Source organism: Equus asinus, chromosome X, assembly GCF_041296235.1.
Source record: "Equus asinus isolate D_3611 breed Donkey chromosome X, EquAss-T2T_v2, whole genome shotgun sequence".
NCBI classification, from domain to species: domain Eukaryota; kingdom Metazoa; phylum Chordata; class Mammalia; order Perissodactyla; family Equidae; genus Equus; species Equus asinus.
In genome coordinates, this window is record NC_091820.1 from 28568317 (window position 1) to 28591318 (window position 23002).

The following is a 23002-nucleotide window of genomic DNA, read 5'->3' on the forward strand; positions in this document are numbered from 1 at the left end:
GGCGAACCCCAGGCTGCCAAAGCAGAATGTGCAAACTTAACCACTGCACCACCAGGCCAGCCCCTCTTTCCTAAATTTTGAGCCAACAATTACTGAGAACCTATTACTCCATTACTGCAGAGCATAGAAAGATTAACTCAATGTGATCCTTTTCCACAAAGAGCATAAATAAGGAGAGATAGGTTGGTCTCTCAACCAAAAAGGCAAGTGGAAATTGAACAATAGAGAGAGTGCCTCCAACTGGTGAGGGTAGAGGAGGCTTCTGGGTCTTTTAATTAGGCCTTGAAAGTAGGCAAAGCCCTGACAGATGGATATGGCATAAAGTTGCTGTTACTTGCTCTCTTTACTTCCCCTTCTACTCTGTTGAATGCAAGGCATCAGTCTTTAGTCCCTACCTATTGTTTAAATCCACTTGTTATAGCTACCTTCTCAGTAAGAAACCTGGTGGTCAACTCTCAGTCTTCACCTTAACTGAACTCTCAGTGGCATTTGATTGAGTTCATTTGTCCTTCTTGAATCACTTTTTTTTCTTGGCTTATGGCACACTACACTACTCTCCTGATTTTCCCCATGCCTCGATGGCCACTTGTTTCTAGCTTCCTTTGTTGCAACCTGCTTTTACAGATCTCTAAATTTTGGCATCCTCCAGAGCTGAGTACTCAGACCTCTATCCACGCCATTTCAATACATGAGTGGTTTTTAAACCTGGTTGCACATAAGAGGAGATTTAAAAATTCACCAGTACCCCGGTCCCCCTGTAGAGACTCGGATTCAGTTGGTCTGGGGATTGGGACATCAGTATTTTATTTTAAAGCTCAATCAGTGATTTTAATGTGTGGCAGAGTTGAGAATCACTGAATGGAGTGATCTCATCCGGTTCACTGACCCCAAATGGCACAAAAACTCTGGTGATTCAAATGGAGCTCTCCAGCCTGAAGCTCTCCCTTGAACTCCAGACTCATAACTAAAGGCTTAGCAGACATTTCTACTTTTCTGTCTAATGCCTATTTCAGAGTTAGCATGTCCAAAATTGACCTTTTGATTCCGCATTTGAATCTGCTCCTTCTCCAGTGTTTCTTATCTCAGAAGATGGCACAAGCCATAATTTACCCCATTGCTCAGGGCCCAAACCTAGGAGTCATCCAGGATTCCTCTTATTCTTTCCTTTCCCATACCCAGTTATCAGCACATCTCTTTGTTACTGTGTCCCAAATTAGTTTTTAATTTTCTCATTTCTTACCTCTTTACCCCAGTTTCCTCAGCCTAAGCCACAGCTGGTCCCATAGCCTCCTAACTGGTCTCTTATGTTCACTCTTTCCACTATCCCCACAGTCTCTATACACCTGCAAAGCGAACCTCATGAAAAATAAGTAAAATCATTATCACTCCTCTGCTCTCAATCCTCCAAATACTTTCCATCACACTGAGGATAAAACCCATATCTTTATCATAGTCCATAGCCTTGGGGGGTTGGCTTCTGGTTACTCTGACCTCGTTTCCTACCTTCTTTCTTAAAACCCCTCACTCCCGGTGCATCAGCCACACTGGTTTCCTTGCTATTCCTCTAATATCTCACACATGCACCTGTCAAGGGCGTTTGTATCTACCGTTATACAGATCCCAACATAATGTGGCTAGCTCTCTTGTTTCATTCCGACTACTGTTCAGATGTAGCTCCCCTCAGGGAATACCTCCCCAAGTGCTAGAATGGAGGGAATAACCCCTATCTCTTTATTTTGTTGTGTTTTTCATACCTGACATTTTATTATATGTTCACTTACCGAATTTCTGTCTTCTCACTAGAATACAGGCTCCATTAGTGTACGGACGTCGTTTTCTTCATCATCACATCTCTAGCATCCAGAACAGCATCTTGCATGGAGTAGGTAGGTACTCACTAAATGAATTGATGAATGCACAAATGAATGTGAAGGGAGGGATTTCGGGCCAAGGGAGCTGTATGAACAACGTCATGGAAACAAGAAAAATTAGCTAGTTTGGAAGAAGACCATATTTGGTTGAAAGGTACTTGGAGAGGAGTGGCATGAGATGGTTCTAGAAAGAGAAGTAGAAGCCAGGATATGGAGAGCCCCAAATGAAACATGTGGACTTTAGGAAAAGGGAAGCCACTGGAGGTTTTTTAGGTGGGTTGTTTATTTGATTGAGTTGAGGCAAAAAATTCAAATGATTTGATAACTGAATAGAAGTGGGGGTTAAGGGAGAAGGAAGAGTTAAATATGATTTTTAAATGTTAGGCCTGGGTAATTGAAAGAATATTAATGGCATCAACAAAGAGAAAGAAGACAGAGAATAGTGGGATATTGTTGTTTTGCTATTACTTAATGTAATTGGTAAATTTGAAGGTTGGAAAAATAGTCCTTTTAATTCAAGATATGTTAAGTTGGTGCTTGAGAAATGTTCGGTGGAGCTGTCAAAGAATCAGTTGTACATGAGGATGTGGAACTTGAGAGAGAAGTCAGGGCTAAAGTTCAGGGTTTGAAAGTTCTGCCCTGAGGGATAAGATGATATTGTGGGAGTGGATATGCATATCAACTAGGAAATTGTGAGGTACGAAATGAGAGCCTACTCTGGAATCTTGGGAAATGTTACTTTAAAAGGTGGTACGAGAACTAAAAACATGGGGAAACCAAGGATATGATGTATATTTACTTACGTGTAAGTTTATAAAAATGCATGAATAAAATATCACATTGAAATGTAGAGTCTATCCCTATTGTAATTTATAAAGACGTTTTTTCTTTGCGTGATAAGAACAATGAAAATATCAGTCTCAGTATTTCTTTAAAAATACGTTTTTCTGAATGAGGATGAACATTCACTACTTTGATGATTTTAATGGTGATACTGACGAGTCTTCAATTCCAGGTACAACTGTGCAATATCTGCTCATAAAGAGTTATGGGTCTCATTTCTTGCAAAGGAGCATCACTATAGTATTCTTAATTGTATATAAATTAGGTAGGGAGTTCTATAATTATTTCTCATAAATGAGTTGATTCATGTAAATTGCTTAGAGCATAGAACAGTTCCTGGCACATAGTAGGTGGTCAAAGGATGTTAACTATAATTCATCTTCATTGTTGTTATAAAGGGGCATACGAATCTAGGTTACTAAATTGTGTAAAATGTTGATTTATTCCATATTTATTGATATTGCCATGGATTTGTAGTAATTTGAAACATACTGCAAATAATTTTTACTGACTTTTTCATATTTGATCATAAAAATTTCACCTACTCATATTCAATGTCAAGGCACTGATCAATATTGATATATTTGATATCATGTAATTATCATATTTAATCTCATAAGAATTCCACTGTCGCTTAGCATTAATTAAACATATTATTGAATTGAGTAGCTTAGCCTTCTGAAGTGAATTAGTATTCATCAAAATAACACCAATCATAATGGATTCATTAGACATTAATGTGAATGTCATATATATATTTCTACAAAAATTTTATTGCAATAATTATTCCTGCTTTGCTGTGATAAAGGATATCAGTGGCAGAAAGTACATTGTTAATCGTTCCAATGTATTTTTGTTCTTTAAAATTTTATCCTATTAGAGAAAAAGAATTCAATTTTTGGGGCTGGCCCCGTGGCCGAGTGGTTAAGTTCGCGCGCTCCGCTGCAGGCTGCCCAGTGTTTCGTTGGTTCGAATCCTGGGCGCGGACATGGCACTGCTCATTAAACCACGCTGAGGCAGCATCCCACATGCCACAACTAGAAGGACCCACAACGAAGAATATACAACTATGTACTGGGGGACTTTGGGGAGAAAAAGGAAAAAATAAAATCTTTAAAAAAAAAAAAAAGAATTCAATTTTTCTTATATTTCAGACTTGTAATGTCTTTACATAGTACAGATGATATTTGTTCTTTTCCAGTTTTATTGAGATATAACTGACGTGTAACATTTTGTAAGTTGAAGGTGTGAGGCATAGCTTGTTTTATTGTGCTTCACAAATATTGTGTTTTTTACAAATTGAAGGTTTGTGGCAACCCTGTGTCAAGCAAATCTGATGGGACCATTTTTCCAACAGCATCTGCATTTTTTAGCAATAAAATATTTCTTAATTAAGGTATGTACATTGCTTTTTTAAGACATAATGCTATTGCACACTTAATAGACTACACTATAGTGTAAACAAAGCTTTTATATGCACTGGGAAACCAAAAAATTCATGTTACTCACTTTATTGCCATATTTGCTTAATTGAGGTGATCTGGAAGCAAACCTGCAGTATCTCCAAGGTATGCTTGTACACCAGGTTGATTTAATGTACTTGTATATTGCAAAATGACTACCACCATAGCCTTAGCTACATGGAATGAGTTGTCAGCAGTGACTCCATTTTGTGCTCTGGACTCCATCTTGTTAAAAATAGGAAACTGTGCTGGTCCTGCTGGCTTGCCAAAAGGGAGTTTTTTGCTGAAAAAGGGCTTTCTGGAGGACTGTGCAAAGCTATACTTTTTCTGGTCACAACAAGATGTCCTTGAGTAAGCCAGTGAACTGTAGCATGAATTTACCCTCCCACCGTAATTTTTTTTTTTTTTTTTTTTTGAGGAAGATTAGCCCTGAACTAACTACTGCCAGTCCTCCTCTTTCTGCTGAGGAAGCCTGGCCCTGAGCTAACATCGTGCCCATCTTCCTCTACTTTATATGTGGGACGCCTACCACAGCATGGCTTGCCAAGCAGTGCCATGTCCGCACCCGGGATCCGAACCAGCAAACCCCGGGCCGCCGAGAAGCGGAACGTCCGAACTTAACTGCTGTGCCACCGGGCCGGCCGCCATCGTAGTTCTTAACAAACAACTGAGGTAATTGTTCTAAGCTCCCCTTTTTCCTAATAAAACCTCCTCCAAATTTTACTCCTTAGGGGGACACTTTTTTGGCTGCTGCCAGAGCCTGTGTTCCCTGAATTGCAATTCTAAGACCCCAAATAAACACTCCTTTTGTTTTGCAGTTGCCTCTTTTTTCTGAGTTGACATATTTGGTGTCTGAAGTCGGACCCGAAGCAACTTTCCACCTATTTCCAGCGCCACAGTTGGTTTCAAGCCAGGTATCTGCATGAGCCTCTCGTGCTCTGTCACCTTCCTGATGGCCCCAGGCCCAGGTGCTGAGTCCTGCTGTTCCCAAATGGCCCACCTTGGTTGAGGTTCTAGTTTTTATTCTAGTTGTCTTTTGGAATCGGTTTAAGAGAATTTACATTCTCTTTTGATGAGTACGTACTTGTAACGGGAAGTACACAGTCTTAACCAACCTTTGTTTGAGACTCCCACTGGATTCATGTTTAAAAATTATGGGCTCTTTGCCAGCCCCGTGGCCTAGTGGTTAAGTTCGGTGTGCTCCAGTTAGGCAGCCCAGGTTTGGTTCCAGGGCGTGGACCTACACCAGTTGTTGGTGGCCATGCTGTGGCAGCTACCTACACACAAAATAGAGGGAGATTGGCACAGATATTAGCTCAGGGCAAATCTTCCTCAGCATAACAAATAAATAAAAATTATGGGTCCTTTGCATGTGGATTTTTAGAGAAATGGCACTGGTATACCAAGGATGATTTAAAACTTGCTTGGCCCCAATGGGGCTCATTTGAAATACCTAAATTAGTTTATTTGCATGCATGGTTGGAAAATAAGGGACCCAAAACTAAGCAAGTGGAATGGGAAGCTTATTTTAATTGGTATGCTGAGGCCTCCGAAAGAATTCAAGAGTCTGAACTTGCTTCCTTATGAGATACTTTCTCTAAATTGACTACAGCTAATAGAAGTCTTTCTGAGCACTTGCCTTCTCAAGAAAAACATCTCAAGACCGCTTTGCTTTCACCTTCAGCCTCAGCTCCTCCCTATTCTGATGTCTCTGTGCTGCCTTTCTATCCATGGGAGTTAAATGGATAATTAAGTACTGTTTCATAAAAATCTGTGATCCTATTGGTCAAGTTTCCAAAACCTTTTGATATTTTTGACAAACTTCCCTGAAATCAAATTCTAAATAAACCTTTTGACCTGAAGATATTAAACTAGTTAGGCTTATTTGATATGTTAAATTACATGGGAAGCTTTATCGAATAAGAAGTAATACTAAGCCTTCTTTACACTGTGTCTATATAGATATATGTTATGTGTTCCAGAAGTTATGTGAAATCCCTGGAAATCGGATACATCCTAATATAATGTTATCAATCGTAACTCCAATAATTATCTTAAAATGTTGTATGCCACAAAAATAACTAAATTCTCTTGTCAATTGCATTATAATGAACTGGCATCAAATCTTTAATAATGGGCATTTTTAAGTCTTTTGTCATTTATGGAGAGTTATTGTTTTACTCTGATACTTTGGCAAAAAAAATTGTGCCTGCAAAAGTACTTCATCTTCAAGGAGATTCATGGAAAAGACTTGGACAAGTACTCTAGAATCCAAGTTTTTGATAATTTTAAGATCATGGCGCTGAACTGGGTGGGCATTTCCAAAATCCTAATGGGAAACTGACTACTTTGATATTTTATTTTCCAGATTTAAAGAACTCCTTTGTCTCCTCTCTTTTAAGCTATCTGTAACTTACAGCAACTTGGTAAAGTGTGTCTTTGCAACAAAGGTTGAAAGGGACCTTATCAGGTACCGTTAACCAACCCTTGCATTGCCACACTCCAAGAAATCACATCTAAAGAAAGCACCAAACCCTGACTGGACCTGCACATCAACCGGTGACCCAAAAGTCAAGATTTCCAGGAACTGAAGCAGATGACAGCTGAGCAGACAGCTTTCCCAAGGTTCTGGACCAGGCCTGTATATTTTTATGTCCTTTCCCACTGAACAATTTATTCCCTTTGTACCTTTCTCTTAATCATCCTATTAGGACAACTCTTATCTATTTTTCTATATACTGAAAGCATGTGACCCCCATTTGTAACTTGTACCTTTGTACTCCTTCTTGTGGATCTCTTTACACGAAGTGAAGAATTCCCTTCCAAGAATGGGTTTATGCTTGGCATCTTAACCTAGAAAGCATCCTGCAGATCCTTTGGGAAGCTGGACATGAAGGATTGTTGGATTTGGGCTGTTGTTTGTCTTGATAGGTATATTAATGCTTTTTGCTCTAATGCACACATTAGGAATTCTTAGATGGTGGTAAAACCCTATGAAATCAAAAAAACTTCTGGTTATTGCCTTATGTATTGAACCTCCTGCTTAGTTGACATATAAAATCATTTTTCTGAAGTTCTTCTTACAGTGGCTTTTGCTGTTAGGGGTAATTTTGGGTCTCAGGTTAGCCTTTTAGTTTTTCTCATAACTCATTGCTAATTGTCATGCCTTGTCACACCCTTTTATTCCTACCCTGCAGAAATTTTCCAGTTCTGCAAACCTCACTGATTGCTGGATTTGTGCTAGAGCAAATAAACTCATGATACACCTGAATTAGTGACTTGGCCACTATCCTTGCAAGGATGGATAAATTTGCCTGGTCAAAATGCTGGTTTCTCCTCTGGGGTTTTTGAATGCACCTACAAGCTTCCCTCTGGGAAACAAGCCCCCAGCATTGCCACCTTTCACTGAGTACCTCCTGCTCATAAGGGAATACCCCTTACTCCAATTTTGCCACTGACCAAAAACCTTTCCCTTTGTTTCAAAAACATTAATGGAATTCCCAAAACTTTAGGTTGCCTTCCATTGAATGTCTGTAACTGTACACTCTTATATGATCCAGATGATATGACTTCATTCCTCGTTAGAGTCTATGTGACTACAATGTAATTACTCATGGTGTATCATTATGGTGGGACAATGCGATAGACAATGGAATGGGACACTGGAAAGCAAATGTGCTCCCCCTAAATGGAACAATGTAGGGAATTGATCAAAAGTCTGGAGAAGAGTAGGAGCTTAGTTTCACCTGCCTTTTCCCCAGAGACTCTCCATATCTTAGCCAAAATTTGATTTAACAAGAATCAAACTCATTTGCTGCTTCAAGAATATAGAAATATAAGATGCTCTTACAGTCACTCACACAATTCCAGTATAACAGATTATCATGTACTCTGTGAGGGTGATTATATTTCTGACCATGAGGTTTCTTCTTTGGTAGCTAATAAATGAATCTGGGCAAGGGGACCTACTTATGCCTTATCCTTATAAGGTTCTGGATATTTCTTCCTATGTGGAACAAACATTTACTGTCTCTGTAAAATGGAAAGGCATTCTGGAGTTGTTGCTTTTGCCCCTGACACCACCATTAGAAAGATTCTTCCCTCCCCTGCTCACATATCAAATCTAGGATCCTTCTCATATCAATTAAAGAGACCTCGGCGAAGCTGGGACAGTTATAATTTTGGATGGATGCCGACCAATAACTCGGTTGTGGATAGAAAGGGGTTTGGTCATGTTTTCACCACAGCATTTTCTCCTTGGTTTGGAGTAATGGATCTTGAAAGAGCAGTCTGCAACCTCCCAGTTGTCATGGCCACCACTGTCAGTGCTTCTGTTCAAGGGTTTAAATAACAACAAACTCAAATTGATAGACTGGCAGAATTTGTCCTACAAAATAGAAGGGCACTAGATATCTCAATGGCCCAAAAAGAAGGCACCTGTGCCCTATACACAGGTGTAGAATGTTGTTTTTATGTTAACCATCTGGCAAGGTGACACAGGAACTAAAAACAATGAAGGATAATATCAATTTTTTGGCTCAAATAGGATACATGCCAGGACTTGAGGATTATTTCCATCTCTTTAGCTGCTTACCAGCAGGAATAGGGTCATGGTTAAGGATGGTATTACAAACTGGATTATTGTTGTTAAACTTAATAATATGATTTGTTATGTTAATCAAGTGCTTACTAAAAATTGCAGCCTCTACTGTGATTCACTCAAGTATGCAGCTTATGTTTGCCCAGATGACCATGTTAGATAGTCTTTTTCGAGACGAATTTTATGGATCAGAAGTTTTAGAGAAAATTACTGTTGACTCTTTCACAAGACCCCCCATCAAGGGACTGGATGGCACCCGAGCAAGTAATCAAGCCACTTTGGCTTTAAGGAACTAATGTCGCTCTGTTGATGTTTTCTTCTGGAAAAATCATGAGCAAAAGGGGGGAATGTGAAACGAGTTGTCAACAGTGACTCCAGTTTATACACGACTCCATCTTGTTAAAAATTTGAAACTGTGCTGACCTTGCTGGGTTGCCAAAAGGGAAGTTTTTGCTGAGAAAGGACTTTCTGGAGGACTGTGCAAAAATATACTTTTTTTCTGGTCACAACAAGATGTCCTTAAGTAAGCCAGTGAACTGTTACATAAATTTACCCTCCCATCGTAATTATTAATAAACAACTGAAGTAATTGTTCTAAGCTTCCCTTTTTGCTAATAAAAACCTCCGACTTTAACTTCCTAGGGGGACACTTAACTGGCTGCTGCCAGCACCTGTGTTCCCCGAATTGCAATTCTAAGACCCCAAATAAACACTCTCCTTTTGTTTTGCAGTTGCCTTTTTTCCCTAAGTTGACAGCTAACACCCCATCACATCACATAATTACCATTTCTTTTTTGTGATGAGAATATGTAAATCTACTCTCTTAGCACCTTTCAGATATATAATATGGTATCATTAACTATAATCACCATACCATACATTACACCCTCAGAACTTATTCATCTTATAACTGTAAATTTGTAATCTTTGAATACATCTCCCTATTTACCCCACACCCCAGCCCCTGGTAATCGCCACTCTGCTCTCTGTTTCTGAGTTCAGTATTTTTAGATTCCATATATAAGTGAGATTATACAGGATTTCTTTTTTTTCTGTCTGACATTTCACTTAACATAATGCCTTCGAGGTTCATTCATGTTGTCACAAATGGCAGGAATTCCTTCTTTCTCATGGCGGAATTATATTCCATTGTAAATATATACCACACCTTCTGTATCTGTTCATCTGTTGACAGACACTTAGGTTGTTTTCACATGTTGGCTATTATGAATAATGCTGCAATGAAGATGGTAGTGCAGATATCTCTTTGAGAGCCAGTTTTTATTTCCTTTGCATGTATACCCAGAAGTGGGATTGCTAGATCATGTGGTTGTTCTATTTTTAATATTTTGAGGAGCCTCCATACTGTTTTCTGTACTGGCTGCACCAACTTACATTCACACCAACAATGCCAAGGGTTCCCTTTTCTCCATATCCTTGCCAACACTTGCTATCGCTTGACTTTTCGATGTTAGCCATTTGAACAGGTGTGAGGTGATACCTCATTGTCGTTTTGATTTGCATTTTTGGATGCTTCGTGATGTTGAGCCCCTTTTCATGTACCTGTTGGCCATTTGTATGTCTTCTTTGGAGAAATGCCTGTTCAGATCCTCTGTGCATTTTAAAAATCAGATTGTTTGCTTTTTTGCTATTTTTATGATTTCTTTACATATTTTCAGTATTAAACTCTTATCAGATACATGACTTACAAGTATTTTCTCCCATTTGGTACGTTTCCTATTCCTTTTGTTGATGGTTCCCTTGGGCTGTGCAGAAGTTTTTTAGTTTGATGCAGTCCTACCTGTTTATTTTTGCTTTTGTTGCTTAGGCTTTTGCTCTTCTATCCAAAAGATCATCGTCAAGAAAAATGTCAAGGAACTTTTTCCCTATGTTTTCTTCTAGGTGGTTTATGGTTTCAGTTCTTATGTTTAAGTTTTTAATCCACTTTGAGTCCTTTTTTTTTTTTTTTTGAGGAAGATTAGCCCTGACTAACATCGGCTGCCAATCCTCCTCGTTTTGCTGAGGAAGACTGGCCCTGAGCTAACATCTGTGCCCATCTTCCTCTACTTTATATGTGGATGCCTACCACAGCATGGCATGCCAAGCAGTGCCATGTCCACATCTGGGATCCGAACTGGCGAACCCCAGGCTGCCAAAGTGGAATGTGAGCACTTAACTGCTGTGCCACCAGGCCGGCCCCTGAGTCAGTTTTTGTGAGTGGTGCCTGATAAGGTACTGTTTCATTTTTCTGTATGTGGTTATCCAGTTTTCCCAGCACCGTTTTTTGAAGAGACTGTTTTTTCCCCTATTGAGTATTTTTAGCTCCCTTGTCAAATATTAGTTGAAGGTATATGTGAGAGTTTATTTCTGGGCTTTTGATTCTATTCCATTGATCTATGTATCTCTCTTTATGCCTGTACCTTATCATTTTGATTACTATACCTTTCTAGTATAGCTTGAAATCAGGAAGTGTGATGCCTCCAGCTTTGTTCTTTTTACTCAGGATTGCTTTGGCTATTTGGGATCTTTCGTAGTTTGATACAAATTTGTGCACTGTTTGTTCTATTTCTGTGACAAATGCTATTGGAATTTTGATAGAGATTGCATTGAATCTGTAGATGGCTTTAGGTGGTATGGGCCTTTTAACAATATTAGTTCTGATCCATGAACATGTGATATCTTTCCATGTGTTTGTATCTTCTCCAATTTCTTTCCTCAAAGTTTTGTAGTTTTCAGTGTACAGATCTTTCACCTCCTTGGTTAAATTTATTCCTAAGTATTTTATTATTATTATTATTTTGAGGATGATTAGCCCTGAGCTAACATCTGCCACCAATCCTCCTCTTTTTGCCAAGGAAGACTGGCCCTGAGCTAATATCTGTGCCCATCTTCCTCTACTTTGTATGTGGGACGCCTGCCACAGCATGGCTTGACAAGCAGTGCCATGTCCACATCCGGGATCCGAACCAGCAAACCCTGGGCTGCCGAAGTGGAATGTGCACACTTAACCGCTGCACCACTGGGCCGGCCCCAGTATTTTATTATTTTTGATGCTATTATAAGTGGGACTATTTTCTTTATTTCTTTTTCAGATATCTTGGTGTATCAAAATGCAGCTGATTTTTATATGTTGATTTTGTATCTTGCAACTTTACTAATTTGTTGATTTGTTATAACAGTTTTTTGGTGGAGTCTTTAGGATTTTCTATATATAAGATCATATCATCTGCAAACAAAGACAATTTCATTTCTTTATTTCAAATTTGAATACCATTTATTTCTTTTTCTTGCCCGATTGCTCTGGCTAGGACTTCCAGTACTACTGTTGACTAGGAGTGGCGAGAGTGGGCACCCTTGTCTAGTTCCTGATCTTAGAAGAAAAGCTTTCAACCTTTTACCATTGAGTATGATGCTGGCTGTGAGTTTGTCATACATAGATGACCTTTATTGTGTGTATGTTCTTATGTACTCACCTTGTTGAGGGTTTTTATCATGAAAGGAGTTGTGTGTTTTCAAATGCTTTTTCTACATCTATTGAGATGATCATATTAATTTTATCTTTCCTTCTCTTAATGTGGTGTATAATATTTAGTGATTTTTGTATGTTGAACCATCCTTGCATCCCAGGGATAAATCCCACTTGATCAGGGTGTATGATCCTTTTAATGTGCTGTTGAACTTGGTTTGCTGATATTTTGTTGGGAATTTTTGCATGTGTATTCATCAGGTATTTTAGTCTACAGCTTTCTTTTCTGGTGGTGTCCTTATCTTGCTTTGGTATCAGGGTAATGCTGGCCTCATAAAGTGAGTTTGAGAGTATTCCTTCCTTTTCAATTTTTGGAAGAGTTTGAGAAGGATTGGCATTAATTTTTCCTTAAATATTTGGTAAAATTCACTAGTGAAACCGTCTGGTCCTGGACGTTTCTGTGTTGGGTGGGTTTTTATTACTGATTCAAACTCTTTACTCATTGTTAGTCTGTTTAGATTTCCTATTTCTTCATGATGCAAGCTTAGTAGGTTGTATGTTTCTAGGAATTTATCTATTTCTTTTAGGTTATCCAATTTGTTGACATTGGCTAGGGAAGACTTTCACCTGTGGAAGGGGACACACTGGAGCATGCTGTGATTCTGGGTCTAGTGGTGCAGGACACCTAGTGTGGGGGCATGTGGTGGCACTGGATCCTGGGAGGCATGATGTCTCTGGCTCAGGCTGCTTGGGTCCACAGCATTGGCAATTATGTGGACCCAATTCGTGAGCACTGTGGGATGTCCACAGTGATTGCAAGTGCTGTTGAGGTCTTCATGGCACTTCCAGGATCAGCAGCTAGGTACCAAGGCAGGCAGTGGAGGTGGCCTGAGCTCTTGGTTTTCACACACTCAGCTGTGGTGGCCAGCTGCAGGGGCCAGTTGCAGATGTACACATGGTGGGGGGGTCCAAGGCCAACCGCAAAGGTAGGGGCCAACTAAGAGCTCACTGGCAGCTGCAGGGGCCCTGGCCACCAGCATGCTTTCTGAAGGCCACACACTATTCCTTTGTGTACTCATACTGCAGTGAAGGCTTGTGATGGTAGTCTGTGTGGGAGTGTGCAGGTGCTCCTCTGGAGGGGCTAACTACAAGTGAGTGTAGTGGTGCAAGCCAGTGACAGAAGACAGGGTCTGATCTTGATGTGGGATCGGTGAGCCGAGGAGTCAAAAGAAAGATTTCTTAGACTCTCAAGATCTGGCAGTAGTGCTCTTTTATTTAGAGAATAGTGTGGAATAGCATGGGGACAGGACCCATGGGCAGTCAGAGCTTCTGCTGCCGCCGCTTCTGCTGCCCCCGCTGGCATGGGGACAGGGCCCATGGGCACGCAGAGCAGCTGCTGCTGCCCCCGCTGGCATGGGGACAGGACCCATGGACAGGCAGAGCTGGTGCGTGGGGACAGGACCCATGGGCGGTCAGAGCTCCTGCTGCTGCCCCGAGTTGAGGGTTAGGGCTAATTTTATAAGGCATGGGTACGTGACTTATTTTTACTGGAGAAAAGAAAAGATGATGTAAAAAGTCATTAAATGATTTCAGTGCAGATGGGGTCTGGTTATTGTGCGGTCATATAACTTTAGATACGAATCTGGTCATATAGATCGGCATGTAGGTGAGGATGCCCTGGGCTTCTCTCCCTGGGGCAGTCCTAATTCATACCATAAAAAAAGTCCACTGGGTCGTATAGTTTGGCATGTAGGCCAGGTCACCTTGGGCTTCTCTAGCTGGGGCAGCCTTAATCCACATCAATCTGGGCCCCCAAGCAGCTGTGGGGGCTCTGGCTGTTGGCATGCTCTCCTGTGGCTACACCCTGTCCCCTCAGGTGTACTTGCTGCAGTGAAAGCTGGTGACAGGAGTTGGGCCAGGTTTGTTCAAGTGCACAGCTGGAGAGCTAGCTCTGAGCACTCGCAGGGCAATGGGGGCCAGCTGTAAGGATGTAGGCTGGTGTCGTGCACTCTCGCAGCTGCAGAAGCTGAACTGGTTGCCATTGTTGTTCTTGGGTTCTGACGGGGGCTGGTGGAGAGGAAAAAGAGAGGGACTCAGGTGGCCGGCATCAGTGAATGTAAATACCTGTGCGGTGAAAGCTGATGAGATCTGCAGGTGGTCCCTGGTGGCTGTGCTGGCCATTGGTTTCATCAATGGCAAAATCTGCCGTGTTTGCTGGAGAGCAGGTCGCTGTGGACTGCAGTTGCTCCCACTGTGTGGCTGCTATTAGTATCTCCTGCTTTTCTTCCTTGTTCCTAGCTTGCTCTCTATACATCTCAGCTTTCTGGTCTGGGTAGGGTTAAACCAAAGCAGGACCCTTGTGTAGTGCCCCAAAAGCTGAGGAAGCTGGTCGCGCACCCCACTCATTCTTTCCTGGCGAGAGAAACTCTTTTTAGCTGGGAAGTTCCCTCTTGGCACTGGACGGTTCTGGCTTGGGGGATGGGTTGATGAGGGCAGAATGGAGCTGTCTTCCTTCTCTTCTTGTGAGATTGTTTTTCAGGGTTTTTTGTTCCATTGTGTTGCTAAAATTCGTTAATAGGACTCTGGAGCTCTGCCAGAGCTGTTTTTGTCTGTGGATAGTTGTCTAGTTGTTGATCTTTGTGAGAGGATGTGGAGGCCGGGGTCTTCTACTTCGCCCTTTTAGTGATATCACTCCTACAGCTGAGATTTGGATGCTACCCAAACGTGAAAGGAAAAAGTAACAGTCTGTTTCTAAGCAGAATGGAAAATATATTCTCAAAAGTGTGTGAATCTGACCTTTGACAGTGTGGTGATTTGTTTCAGGCATAAAGTGGGAATGGTCGTTCTCTATTATATTACTAGCAAATGATGCTGGCATTTCAATTCGTAAATGCTAACTCCTCTAGTAAAATGTGAATCTGATCAGTAGAATAGCTAAAGTATACACTTTAACATTGTTTACTATAAAATTAAAAGCATAATAAGGCATAAATATTTATTTCATCTCCCCTAAGCCTCTTACCATACTAAACTGTAATAAATGGACACCCTTTTAATGCAATTTTGTTGTTTTTACTCAAAGTAATTTCTAAAGCCCACATGCTTTTCCTGCTGGGTCTGTTACTGAAACTTATTCTAAACACAGTGCTGGAATAGACATGAAGATGAGAAGTGAAAGGCAGTACATCGTCGTGGGAATAGGGGTGCGCAACTGTGATTTTGTTGGAGTGTCTAGTAGTTTCTGTTAGAATAGAATACTTGTCGATATACTTGGGCTCTTTTGTTCTGTTTTGTTTGTTTGTTAGCAGAATCAAAGCCTATATCCAGGTTTAACAGTAGAACTGACAGGCTTAAGATAAATAAATAAATATCCAAAAACAAGTAAACTTTTTAACTATTAAATAGACAGTTTATTTATCTTCACAAGCTGATTTGTATGTGCTTATCCTAAAGAATAGGGACTTAGGCCCTGGAAAAATCTTAAGCTTTGATTTTTTAATATTTTCCTTTATGACAGTAAATATCGATTACGTGATTTTCAAAAAGTGCAGACAATATCTATGGGTAATAGAGTTATCGCATTCCATTATCCAGAGATACAGTGAATAGAGTAGCCCATAATCATTTTTATCAACTGGCCCCTTTGTTACTCATAGGACAATGAAGCAGAAGCCTGAATTTTATGGTTGATTGCAAATCTTTGGCCATTTTCTTCAATTTCAAGGCTACAAAGTGCCAAACCAAATTTGGAAAATAGTAAACTGATAGGGATCTTCCTTCCTTGAGGGGAAGCGCTCTATGATATGCTTCATTCTGATTTAAAACTAGTGTGTTTTTATATAGTCAGAAGACATTTTTAGTGAAAAGGATTTATTCATCCACTAACCAATTCTTCCTTACCTTATAATTGCAAATGATGAAGGACATGACAAATGCAAAGCCTGGGACCCTAGTTCATGAATTTAAAGACAGGGTGTATAAATTTGATACCTGTTCTGATTTTATAGTCCTCCTATGCTAAGGGAAGCACAAGTTCTTTTCTACCATAAACAAACCTAGAGTTTTCTGATAAACATAGACATACAACCTAGGACCTAAAAAATGAATAGAATAGAGAGAGCCTAATCAAAATATTTTTGAAATAGTGCTTAATTTTATTAGCTGTGCCCCCTGATTTCTAAGCTATAGAAGGCCCTTATTCTCATGTAACTACACAAGACGCTATAGACGAGTAAAGTCACTATCAAGCTCCCACACATTTTGTCCACAGAGTAAAAAATAAAATGAAAAATGAAATTGTATACAAATAAAATTTAACTAATCAGTCAAACGTGATGTGTGTTTTAACAATCTAGATTCTTACTTCCCTCCTTCCCCAAACAGAATTACTTATAAAGCCAGCTTTCTGTAAAATAGATAAATAGATTCATAAAATCCTTGACGGATTTATTGTTACCATTTCTGGACTGTTAATTCTATCTAGAGCTTTTATTTTAAACTTAAAACCTTATTTCCTTCGTATTGATACCAGAAATCCGGAACAATCAATAATTCAAGCTAATGTCCCTTAGTCCTAAATGTGAGTTTCCTAAATAGTTGTCTCTAGTGAAGTTATTTTAAAATTTATCGTGGTAAAACGGATTCTTGCTTCTGGGCTCCTTCTCTCTGGAATTGTTCTGAATGTGCCTTTCTACAGAGTTGCATGTAGTCCTCCAGCCAGTGCTCCCTTGTGTTTCTGTCACAAGGGAGCAGTGAAAACAATGCCTCAAGACAGAGCTAAGAAAAGGAAGGGTGCATTTAAAGAACTAATTTTTCAATTCCCTGGTTGTAGACTCCTTTAGTCCACCATTAGTTCTTTTTATTGATGCAACGTTGCAAAAAATGTCTACTCTGGTTCTTTCAAAATATATCATGACAGCAAAGATAAAAACTTTGAGATTTTTCTTCTAGAGTTCTGATTTAGATTATTCCCAGAGCAATAAAATGTACTCTCTGGGAGGCTTATAACACAGCACAGAGAACAAAGTTTAAATTCTGGAGGAGCTAAGTTATGCCAGGTCACAGAGCAGTTCTAAGGGAAGTATGCCATCAGAATGTGTTTTGAAAACTGAAATGAGAAAGAGCTATCATTATTATTTGCAAACACTGAGTACGTATAATATGCAATGTACTGTAGTAAGGTCAGCGAGGCGTACAGAATTGAGAAAGATGTGCTTCCTTCACTCTAGGAGTTTATAATCTCTTGGAGAAGATGTATGTCCTTATAAATAACTCTGATGCATAGGAGATAATGAGCTGCAGAATGAGAATGGCTGAATGTGCACTCTGAATCAAGAAGAAAAGAGCTTCAAGGTTCCATATTGAAACATTACTGTTATCACGTAAGATATTAAACAGAGTGTGTTTAATGCTAGACATTTCTATCAGAAGTTTTCTAGAAACTGTGCTGTATAATGTGGTAGTGACTAGCCACATGTGGCTATTTAAATGGAAATTAATTGAAATAAAAAATTTCAATTCCTCAGTGGCACTAGTCACATTTCAAGTGCCCTTCATATCTGGTGGCTACTATATTGGACAGAACAGATACAGAACATTTATATCATTGCAGAAAGTTCTATTGGACACCACTGTTCCATGGCCTGCCTCTTTTGTATATATTGAAGATTAACTGAGTTTATTACTCTCTAAAGTAGTGGGGACGTGATTGTTTGAAATACCGAGAGGTCATGTCATTTTATAAATTGCAAAAGTCACATTCTTAAACATATTTAGGAATATTTTTAGAATCTAAGAGAAGATTAAAAAAACAGGAGTTGTAAATTGTCTAGAAATGTACTGTATCTATTTACTTTTAAATATAAACTATGACTCCGTAGTTTAGAAGAAATGCGAATATATATTATAATCAGATATTATAAATGTTAGCATTATTAATGAAAAGGAGAGCTAATTTAATGGGAGTTAAGGCAGATTATCCTCAGCCAAATATAATTGACTTTGAGACTAGGCATAGCACTAATGCACTTGAGGTAATATTGAACATGCTAGTTTCCATGGGAACAGTCCTGGAGTGGCTGCTGCCTAAAAGAGATGTTCAGGGCACTTACGCAGAAGATTTGGTGGCATTTATGCAGCTGATTCAGATTCCAGTTAGGAATTGATTGTAATTTTATTTATTTATGAATTTTTTTAACTAAAAGAAAGGTAAAATGTACCTATATGCGTTGCAACAAGCTAGAAAATATAGCATTGGAATACCGAGGTAGCTGAAGGAAGGATCAAGACCAAGAGTTACAGCAGAAATCTGCCCTGGGCTGGCTGGATGACAGGAGGCAATCTGCATTTTGCATAGTGTCTGGATGGAGTGTATTGCCATAGGAAGCAAAAGATGCAGACAGTCCTTGTAGGCCATGTCAGGGGCACTTTATAAGAGAAAGGGAAAAGACTTTGTGTATACAGTAAATAGAGCCCTCGACCAGGAAAGTAGCATTCCAGAAAAAGCTTCTGTGATTCAAGAGTGAAATGGGACACATAGAAAAAGGTCAACAGGACCTGGAGTGAGGGAAATAAATCTAGCCAGCAGTCCAGAGATGGGTCTCTCTCCACGTGGTATACAGGTTATTACCAAGTCTTTACAGAGGGAAAAGTGGATGTCGATATTGGAACCCCACTTATATGTCTTTTGTGGCTGCACATATTTTTCTGAGTAGTTTGATTATTTATGTAGCTCTCAAATCAAGTTATAGATTCAGTCATTATCACCAATCCTTTTATCATTGTAAGCGCTTTATTTTTTTTTTTTTACTTTTGTTTTTTTGAGGAAGATTAACCTTGAGCTAACATCCGCTGCCAATCCTCCTCTTTTTTGCTGAGGAAGACTGACCCTGAGCTAACATCTGTGCCCATCTTCCTCTACTTTATATGTGGGACGCCTGCCACAGCATGGCTTGCCATGCGGTGCCATGTCCACACCTGGGATCCAGACCAGCGAACCGCAGACCACTAAAGCGGAACGTGCGCACTTAATCACTGCGCCACCAGGCGGGTCCCGTAAACTCTTTATTTTAAGCAGAGCCCCAGACACTGTCACTGATTCATACCTACCCGGATTGACCCTGCCTGAGTTCTTCAGGAAAGAGCAGGCAAAGCCTGGCAAGCAGCACCAAGTACACAATGGTGCCTGAGTACAACTTGATTTCATTTGATCAGCTCAGAACCTCTATGGGGAATATGCTATTATTATTCAGAATTTGCAGATGTGAAAACTGAGGCCTAGGAATGTTAACATGTTGCCCGAAGTCATGCAGTAAGTGACAAACCAAGAAATGAAACCACGTTTTACCTGATTCTAAAGAAAGTATGGATCCTCATCACTACAATCCACTCTCTCTTCCTTCTATATAGCAATATGAGAAAAATACACGGTTAAAAAAGCCATACAGAGTCTCTTAGGCCTATTGTTGATGTTCTCATCCTCCCCTAAAATTTGCTGCTACCTGAAAACACCTGCAAAGTTGAAAAATATTTAAATAATTATTTTTATTCCCATGGTCATTTGAGGAAGGATTTGATTGTTTATGAAACTGTGAAACCCTGTGTGAAAATGATAATATTATGGTCAAATAAATTCTTTTATATACAATTCACACATACTACATGGCATAAAATTATATTCTAAATATATACTTAATAACATAGAAAATATTCTTTACACAGCATGAGCCCATTTATATAAAGGAAATAATGTGTAATGCAGAGAAAAACAAATCTCTGAAAGGAAATACACCAAAATATTAATAGTGATTATCTCTGAGTAGTAGGATTAGAAGTGATGTTTAATTTATTGATTGTGATTATCTTTTATTGTCCCAAAATTTTATTATGAAAAATTTTAAACATACTTGTAAGGTTGGAAGAATTTTATAGTTCATTTTGCTTAACTTTTTGTATTTTCTATGGTGTATTTTTAAAAAATAAATACAAAAACATTATTTTAGAAAATGAGGTGGGTCACCCTGTATTTTTCTTCTGTTTGCTCATTATTTCTGTTTTCTCGAATACTTTTTACCAAACTTCATTTTTCCAAAAAGAAGACATACAGCTTTAGAAACTAACAATATTTATGTGTAAAGCTCAAGCTCATTCTTGTGGTCTGTTGGGAATAGCTTTGAGGGCTCTTCTCACAATGGATTTTCCCTCTTTACCTTTGGTGGGAAGGTAAGGTGCTAATATAATTGTCAGACTATAGTAGCCGAACATATTATTGGCCTACCCACGTCTGGTTGACAGTAGGTAAGCCGACATAATTGCATACTTACTCTTTTGGATACACACAGGAAAACTATAACTATCTTCTATCTCCAATCAAGTTGAAAGAAGGGCAGGGCCAGACAGCCATGCCTCTTTGGCTTGTAACCTTAAGGAAAGTATCTACTGGTAGCTTTGCTTGGAGAAGAAGAGATATACGGCAAAGAGCATTTCTGAGTCAGCAGAAACAGGTGTTCCCATTCTCCTTTACCGGACAGTTTATGTCAAGAAAGTGCAGAACTTTGTTCCCCTCTTTTCCTTCACTAATCATCTCTGACATGTACCTGGCCACCCAATCTGGGATGTTGTGTCTTCAGTATTCTGCAGCAAGCATACTGACTGAGAGTCTGAAATCCACTTGTGTCTCCTGCCTGTTCTCCTGATGTATAGTTAAGTGAGGTCACTGTTATCTATGCTTAACCTGCCACTTGCTGTGGTCATTTCCTTTATTTAAAGAGAATCAGATAAATGAGGCTGGGTAATTTAGACTCCAAATATTATCTTTATGCTAAAATTGTGTGCTTTTTATCTTCTTAACCTGTATAAATCAGCATGCTGTGAAATGTGTGCTGTGAAATGTGTACTGTGGAATATTAGGATGATTAATAGCTTTGTAGATTGCAGATTGATTGTAGAATGCTGAATTATGCAAAGTTCAACAGTTTACTTTACCCAGAGCTTTTAATATTTCTGTGTATATCAAGCTCTGCAAGAAGGCGGCCATATCTTCATCATTTTCCAAACCAATTTCATTAGAGGAATTTTTCCTTTGCCAGACAGCACTAATTGGGAATACTCTTTGAAGACATATCAGTTTGTAAAGCGGTCCTTGCCACAAAAAGTGTGGTTCAGGGAACCAGCAGCATCAGCATTACCTGGGAGATTGTTCAAAAAGCAGAATCTCAGACCCCACCCCAGACTAGCTGAATTGGAATCTTCGTATTAACAAGCTTCCCAAGTGATTTGTATAGATGTCTTACTGACTTTTCGATGCACATCTATTGAACACCTACTGTAGTCAGATATTGCAAGGAATTTCAAATATCATTTACTCTTCATTATCAGACGTAAACTCAAATGTTCTTACATATCTTAGGGTTAATTTTACAGTAAGAAACGAGTGATGAACTCCAAACTTGTAGCTTGCTAGTGAATAGACTCTGTCCACAGGTATCACTGCTGACATTGAATTTTTTTTTAAATAGACTTTTTGAAAAGAGCAGTTTTAGGTTCACTGCAAGGTTGAGGGGAAAGTACAGAGTTCCCTTCCCCTCCCCCATCACATGCACAGCTTTCCCCACTATCAATATCCTGCACCTACATTGACACGTCATTATCATCCAAAGTCCATGGTTTATATTAGGGTTCATTCTTGGTGTTGCACATTCTATGAGTTTTGACAAATGTATCATGACATGTATCCATCAAAAAGAATAGTTCTTTTGCCCTTAAATAGTTCTACTGCCCCCAAAATCCTCTGTCCTCCATTTATCCATTCATCCCTCCCCACTAATTCCTGGCAACCACTGATCTTTTTACTGTCTCCATAGCCTTTTCCAGAATGTCATATAGTTGGAATCATACGGTATGTAGCCTTTTCATATCGGCTTCTTTCACTTAGTAATATGCATTTAAGGTTCCACCATGTCTTTTCATGGTTTAATAGCTCATTTCCTTTTAGCACTGAATAGCATTCAATTGTCTGGATGTACCATAGTTTATTTATCAGTTCACCTACTGAAGGACACCTTGATTGCTTCCAAGTTTGGGGAATTATGAATAAAGCTGTTATAAATGTCCATGTGCAAGTTTTTGTGTGGACATAAGTTTTCAATTCATTTGAGTAAGTATCAAGGAGTGCGAATGCTGGATCGTATGGTAAGAATATGTTTAGTTGTGTAAGAAACTGCCAAACTGTCTTCCAGAGTGGCTTTCCCAAAGTTGTACTCCCACCAGTAGTTGATGAGAGTTCTCGAAATTGATTTTTAGTAGGAACATTAGTAATCATTGCTTAAGGAACCCTGGAGATTTACTTAATGTTCTAATTATTATTTTTAAGATACAATTCAAGAAAGAATTCTTATTTGATGAAAACCAAATATTTGAATGACATTTCCTGTTTATGCTTACCTGTTATAAGGATGTACTTAATAAAAGTTTATACTAGAGGATAAAATTTCAAAGCATCCACCTACATTTGATAAAAGCTCTCTACAATGTGTAGGTAGCTAACTCCGTTTCTAGTGTTGACATTTGTAAAATTGTAACAAGACTATCTGTGAGTTATCAGTAGTTAGTTAAGTTCTTACACTTCTCAAATTATCTCAAATATCTCAAAGTAGGTATGCAATAGAAACAACTACAAGTAATTTTTTGTTTGATTAAGAATGTAAAAGCCTTTGAATTTTAGAAATTGGCTAGAAGGCCATTATGAAAGCAAATAAAAAGA